A 7897-nucleotide genomic window follows, 5' to 3' on the forward strand; every position below is an offset into this window, starting at 1 on the left:
AACCAGATACACTGAAACTAATAGAAGAGAAGGTGGGGAAAAGCCTCAAACACTTGGGCACAGGGGAAAAGTTCCTGAACAGAACTCCAATGGCATATGCTCTAAGATCGAGAATTGACAAATGGGACTTCATAAAATTGCAAAGTTTCTGTAAGGCAAAGGACACTGTCAATAGGACAAAATGACAACCAACAAATTGGGAAAAGATCTTTACCAATCCTTCATCTGATAGAGGGCTAATATCCAATATATACAAAGAACTCAAGAAATTAGACTCCAGGCAACCAAATTACCCTATTAAAAAATGGGGTATAGAGCTTAACAAAGAATTTTCAACAGAAGAAACTCGAATGGCCGAGAAGCACCTAAAGAAATGCTCGGCATCCTTAGTCGTCAGGGAAATGCAAATCAAAACAACCCTGAGATTCCATCTCACACCAGTCAGAATGGCTAAGATTAAAAACTCAGGTGATAGTAGATGCTGGCGAGGGTGTGGAGAAAGAGGAACACTCCTCCATTGTTGGTGGGACTGCAAGATGGTGCAACCACTTTGGAAATCAGTGTGGCGGTTCCTCAGAAAATTGGGCATAGCATTACCCGAGGATCCAGCTATACCACTCCTAGCCATATACCCAGAAGGTGCTCGAACATATAATAAGGACATATGCTCAACTATGTTCATAGCAGCCTTATTTATAATAGCCAGGAGCTGGAAAGAACCCAGATGTCCTTCAACTGAGGAATGGATTAAAAAAATGTGGTATATTTACACAATGGAGTATTACTAAGCTATTAAAAACAATGAATTTGAGAGGTTCCTAGGTAAATGGATGGAACTAGAAATTATCATACTGAGTGAGGTAAGCCAATCACAAAAGAACACACATGGTATTCACTCACTGATTATTGGATATTAGCCCAGAACCTTAAAATGCCCAAGATGCAACTCACAGGCCACATGAAGTCCATAAAGAATGAAGACCAAGTGGGGGTGATTCGGTCCTTCTTAGAAGGAGCAACAAAATACTCAAGGGAGCAAATATGGAGACAAAGCGAGGGACAAAAACTGAAGGAGGGGCCGTCTGAAGACCTTTCCACCTGAGTATCCATCCCATGTGCAGTCACCAAAGGTAGATGCTGATGTGGAAGTCAGGAAGTGCATGCTGATAAGAGCCTGATATGGATGTCTCCTCAGAGGTCTTCAAGAGTCTGACATATTCAGAGGCAGATGCTCACAACTAGCCATTGAAGTGATCATGGGGTTCTCAATGGAGGAGTTAGAGTGAAGACTGAAGGAGCTGAAAGGATTTGTGGCCCCATGAGGAGAGCAACAATACCAACCAACCACAGCTCCCAGGGTCTAAACCACCAGCCTGGGAGCACTTATGGAGGGATCCAGGGCCTTAGCTGAATATATAAGAGTGGAGGGCCCTGCTGGGCACAGATGGAAGATGAGATCCTTGACCTCATGAAGGCTGGACGCCCCAGGGGGTGGGAGTTTTGAGGGTGGGGAGGTGGGAGTGGGGGGGTAGATAGAGGTTACATCCACAAAGAAGAAGGAGGAGGTGTGAGGGGATTGGGGGTTCCTGGGTGGGTGGGGGATGGGGTAAGGGGACAACATATGAAATGTAAATAAAACATCCAATAAAAAAAAAATCTTTTCTGAATATTTGGTAGGATAGGATAGGATAGGATATGAAATGTCTCCATTGATTTTAGAGTCTTGATTTTTGCTATTATCAGTGTTGAAAAGACCATTCCAGAAATTGTTACAAATTCTGTCTTAATCCAAAGAAAAAAATTGATTAACACTTTGATGAAATTCAATTCTGTAATTCAAACAGCACTTTCAAAAAGCAAGCATTTTGACATCACACAGTTTACATACATACTTGTTTCCCTCCATAGCTGAAGAATGAAATCAGGAAAGTATAACACTTTGTTTTCTATAATTAAACCATTATGTTTTCAAGAGAACAGAAAGCTTTGTAGGCACAGTAACAACATCACAATTCATATCAACAATAGTTCTGAATTTGAGTAGCAGTATTTCAGGTAGTGTTTGTTGGCATTATTGGCATGACTGATGACATGCACAGTGGGAAACTGTTTTATGTTAATAATCAAGACTGAAATTAAATCACATGAATAATATAGGTGAACATCACCTTGGATATCTTGGATTTGTGACATATTTGAATTTGAATTGATATGTGGCTCTTGCATGTTCAGAAATGGTTTTACTCTTGCCAACTTTTTTCTTATCCTCCACATTCAATTGTGTGACATTGTGGCTCATAACCCTGTTTTAGGGCCTTATGCATTACCTTATACATGCTATGAGTCAGCCAAAGTTAGTAAAGGTCCTGGACACTGCATAGACAAGGACCCACTCAGGAAACATGACAAGGTATAGGTCATGTGAAAATGACTCCTGATACATGAGTAGCAGAGGATGGCCTTATCTGACATCAGTGGGAGAAGAGACCCCTGGGCCTGTGGAGGCTTGATGCCCCAGCAAAGAAGGATAGAGTGGAGAGGTGGAAGTTGGTGGGTGGGTGGAGGAGCACACTCATAGAGGCAAACTGGAGGAGGGAGAGGGGACATGGGGCTGGGGTTTGTGGAGGGGTAGCTGGGAAGGGAAATATCATTTGAAATATAAATGAATAAAATGATTAATAAAAAAGAAAAAAGAAAATGTGTTCAGAAAGTTGATTCATGTTTAGTTCTAGTTTGCTGAACTTATTCTTTAAATGTAAGCCATGAGTTGTATGAACTCAGATTTAGATCTTACCAGGAAGATGCAAGAGAAGAAATTCTTTTTCTAAAGTACCAACTTAAGGCTATTAGAATTAGGATGGATGGTTATCATGAGCGAAAGTACTCAGAATCAAGAGACAGGAGCTACGTGTCTGAAAACATACAGCAACTCAACAAGTAGGATACAGGCCACTGGTCACTGAGACACCAAATTAAGTTAGATTTCACAAATATTTGTCAGTCTATATGACCTGACAGACACTCTGCACTGTCATGAAAATATAAACATATTAGTACAGACTTAGAGTGAAAATGAGAAAAATGTAATGGAGGACAAAACCAATCTGGTTACTGATACTTAGAAGACATATAACACCAAAGAATGGAGGTGTTAGATAAAGCTTGTGGAATAGGTGAAGTTAGAAGTTGGAAATAAGATAAATGGTGGTATAGTAAACAGGGTCCTGTGGCAATTCTAGTTTTGGTTTTGGGGGAACCTCTAGACTGTTCTCCCAAGTAGTACTTTATTTTCTCATCAACAGTGAAAAATCTTGTCCAACTCTGCTATCTTTCATCTCTTTGAGAATGACAATTTAGATCTAAGAGAGGTGATGTATCTCACTGTTGTTTTGATTTGTCCTTTCCTGATATTAGTGTTATTATATTATTTACATAAATCTGTTAGATCTATCCTTTGGCTGCTTAGGACTTGGCCCTCTTTTTAATCAGATTGTTTGACATTTTAACATGCTGAGTTAATGACTCAGCAAACACTTGTTCACTAACTGAGATCATTCTGTCTCTACTGTAATTCATTTTAAGTGTAATTAATTCAATGACTCCTTTATATTGTGTGATAAAATATTAATTCCATTAAATATGTATCATTTGAAATATAACTTAAAAATAGCTAAGACTCTAAGTCGACTATCAGAGATATGTGCACATCCATATTTATTGCTGTACCATTCATAGTATCCAGGAAATGGAATCATTCTAAATATCCATCAATAGAAGAATTAATTCAGAAAATGGGGTATATACATACAATGAACTTTTATGCAGCTATGAAAAAAATTAATGACATTTGACAGGGTGATGGGTGTGATTAAAAAATCACTAAATTAGTTGAAATAGTCCAGATTTTTAAAAAGTATAAGTACTGAATATTTTTATATGCAATTCCTAGATTTAAATGATAGGTGTATCATCCCGACAGTGTCAGGTGTGGACCAGTCATTGGTTGCCATTCCTCCAAATGTCCAGGAACCAAAGGCTGGATCGCCCAGAGACCTAGAAAACAACCAAACATAATTGAAAAAAAAAGTTATGTCAGGGCTTTCATGTTCTGGAGTCCCTTCATGTTATCTGGGCTTCTGGTTTCACATGATGAGAGAACAGAGCAAACATTGTGACATTTTTTTCCAGTGATATTATGAGAAGTATAGTTAGGTGATGCTGCTCCAATGTTCTTCCATTATTTCATGGCTTCTCTGGACTCTTAGGATCTATTGAGTCTCAGATCAATTATCATCTCCTCCAGAAATAATATTATCCCTTTTTGAGGTAAATATGATTTTTTTGTTGTGCTTTGTCCTTAAAATTACAACTATATAGAGAGCTTTCTGGCATTTCTGAAAACTCTATATGGATGTTTGATATCATCTATTAAAAGATAATGATCCTCATGAAGGATTTATATGGAGTTTATTTTGTAGAATTGTTGGTGTTTTACAGGGTCTTATAATATAATAAATATATGATGATTTGATAGTGAATAAGTTTGCATTTATTAAATAATTAAAGTATTATGCTTAAGAAAATATCCATATAATAATGTCTTAGATATAAAATATTTAATTGTTGGTGACTCTGAACCACCATCCCAGCTAACAAAGTTGCTTAATGAATTGCCTTAATGAGAAACTGTCTCTTTTGGGAGAATCTGACCTTCAGCTAAGAAAGAATTTCCTGTTCTTAGAGAACTGTTACCCTGGGACATTCCAGGAAAAACTGCAGTATTCTCCTCTGGATGACTGACCTTATCTATGGATAGTTGATAGAGTCCCTATCCTGTTCTTTGTTTCTCTTCCTCCTTTGCCTAGAGTATATCTTGTAAGCCATTTCCACATTAAAGCAGACCTTGACAAGTAGCCATTTGCTTGGTCTTGTTCTCTCTCTCACCCATGTTCCTTTCAGGTGAGGTCCCCCTTGACCCCCACAAATAACCGGACCCACGAGTCGGGTCATTTAATCCCATCCAGAAGCTATATAAATTAATAAAATTTCTCTTGCAATCATAGAAAAATCAATGAAATTATTCTGAATGATATTCTGCTATACTCATAAATCAGTGCTTTGCCCAGTCATCGTCAGAGAGATGTCTTCCAGCAACTGATGGGAACAAATTCGGAGACCCTTAGTTAAACAATAAGCAGATCTCAGGGTATGCTGTGAAGAGGAAGAGGAAGGATGGTAGGAGCCAGAGAAATCAAGGACAACAGGAGAACCCAACTTATAGAATCTACCTAAGCAGGGTTCACATGAGCTCACAGAGGCAGAAGCAGAAATCATGGAGACTGCATGTATCTGCACTAGGTCCTCTGCATACATGTTGTATGTAATTTCTTATCTTGGAATTTTTGTTGGATGCCTAACAATGTGAGTATAGGTGTCTCTTTTTGCCTACTTTTGGGACCCTTTTCCTCCTACTGGGTTGCCTTGTCCAGCTTTGATATAAAGATGTCTTCCTAGTCTTACTGTAACTTAATGCTGTGAGCTTGATACCACTGGGGGGCCTGCTCCTTTCTAAAGTGAAATAGACAAGCAATGGATCTGGAGAAGAGTGGAATGGGTGGGGTTGCTGGGAGGAGTGGAAAGAGAGGAAACTTCAGCTGGAATTGTAATGTATGAGAGAAGAATAAATTCAAATATATATATATGTGTGTGTATATATATACATACATATATATATATGTATGTATATATATATATATTTGTAGATGATGAAACTAGAAAGTATTTGCAATGAGGAAGAAGATGAGGCAAAATGGAAAAGGTAATGAAACATGTAATGTGTAATAGTAAGGTAGAAGGGATGTGTAACTAAACAAAGACAGTAGGAGTCAGAAAGAAGAATGGGGGATGAGGGAAGAAAAGTGAATGATAGCAAAGTATATGACAAAATGTATGAATATGTCTAAAAGGCAATAAAATAAAGAGAATAAGTAATTTTTGATAGACATATTCAGGTGTATGAAGTACATTTGATAAGGGTAGATTGAGATTGAGATCTAAGGACATATCAAGCTAAAATTTAAGGACAGGATTTCTGTTTTTAAGAATTCATATTGCCAAACTTCTTGCAACATGTCTGACTTAAGTAGCAATTCTTAAACACAAATTAGGAATGAAGAGATGTCACAGCAAAACATGGGTTCCTGCTTTGGAGGAATAGTAATGTATCCAGGAATCAGTCTTTTAGATTTTAGAATACAGCGCACACCAAATCTCAGGAACGCCAGACAAGATAATTAATTCTTCAGAGATACAAAAAGTTGTGGATACTCAAAAATCATATTAAAAACTTTGCTTCATTAGACACTGTCAGCAGTAGTACCAAAGACTGTTGGGACAAGAGTGTGTATTTTAAAGAACAATACCTTCAACATAATGAAAAAAAGCACTCAGCTCTTTTCTTATTTCTTTCATTTGAGTGCACTCAGGGGTTTGCTATCCTTTGTCTTGCTTACTTTTAACCACTAGCCACACACTGTTAGTACAATAGTTGTGTCCTATTGTGGATCCATTTTACTGAGACTTAGATCTTGACTTCCAGTGATAAACAGTGTATCAGTTACCTCTCTCCTTGACTTGACAAAATATCTCACAAACCCAGCTTAAGGAAGGAAATCTTTATCCTGGGTCACAGTTGGATGGAGTAGCCATTCACAGCAGAGAAGATACTCATCTCAATGCAGCTCATAGATCACATTATGTTCACAATCAGCAAGCACATTCTTCCTTAAACCCTTCTGGATACACTCTCACAAACTGCCCAGAGGTCTTCATGGTGATTTTAAATCTTATAAAGTTGACATCCGTAATTAGATAGATAGATAGATAGATAGATAGATAGATAGATAGATGATACATAGATAGATGACAAATAGACACACTGACAGATGATAATTAGATAGCTAGATAGATTGGTGAGAGATAGATGAGAGAATGGCAGATAGATGATAAATACATAGATAGACAGGCAAATAGATAGATAGAGAAAACAGATAAGTAGATAGATACATGGTTATATGGATAGATGACAGAGATAGATGATAGATAGATAGATGATAGATAGATAGATAGATAGATGACATATAGAGATAGATGATTGATAGAAGACAGACAGATACATAGATAAATGGATAGATAGTAGGTTAAAGACAGATATTAGACTTATATGAACTTTAAGCACTAAGTAGTCTTTTAAATAACATAAGTTATTTTTACATGATTTTTTTCTATGCAGAATATTGTTTTGTTGTGTTCACAATGTACATCATAATTGGAAATTTCATATTATCATAAATCAGCTAAGTATCTGAAGATTGCTAATATTCTGTTACAAAGATGGACATGTAGAACACTATTTTCACCCAGACATTGAGGTTACCTTTTATATTTTATCATGACACAGCAGTTTCAAAAATGATAGAAAGCACTTCATCATCATCATTGAAAAGGCAACAGGAGAGTTTGCTTCAGCAGCACATATACTAAAATTGGATCGATACAGAGAAGATTAGCATGGCCCCTGCACAAGAATGACACGCAAATTTGTGAAGCATTCCATATTTTTAATCAAAACAGATAAAGAAGGACACTTCATACTCATCAAAGAAAAAATCTACCAAGGTGAACTTTCAATTCTGAACATCTATGTTCCAAATGCAAGGGCATCTACATACATAAAAGAAACTTTACTAAAGCTCAAAACACACATTACACCTCGCACAATAATAGTGGGGGATTTCAACACCCACTCTCAGCAATGGATAGATCATGGAAACAGAAACTAAACTGAGACACTTTGAGATTAACAGAAGTTATGAACCAAATGGATTTAACAGACATC

At 37.1% G+C, this 7897-nt stretch overlaps 1 non-coding gene across 1 annotated transcript; it reads left to right on the top strand.

The window, feature by feature from the left end:
* Positions 1 to 7518: 7518 nt before the first annotated feature.
* On the top strand, positions 7519 to 7621 carry LOC114619257. Its single transcript, XR_003711095.1, has one exon. It is a non-coding gene; the product is annotated as a U6 spliceosomal RNA (small nuclear RNA).
* The last annotated feature ends 276 nt before the right edge of the window (positions 7622 to 7897 follow it).

This window comes from Grammomys surdaster, unplaced genomic scaffold, assembly GCF_004785775.1.
Source record: "Grammomys surdaster isolate TR1022 unplaced genomic scaffold, NIH_TR_1.0 62, whole genome shotgun sequence".
NCBI lineage: Eukaryota > Metazoa > Chordata > Mammalia > Rodentia > Muridae > Grammomys > Grammomys surdaster.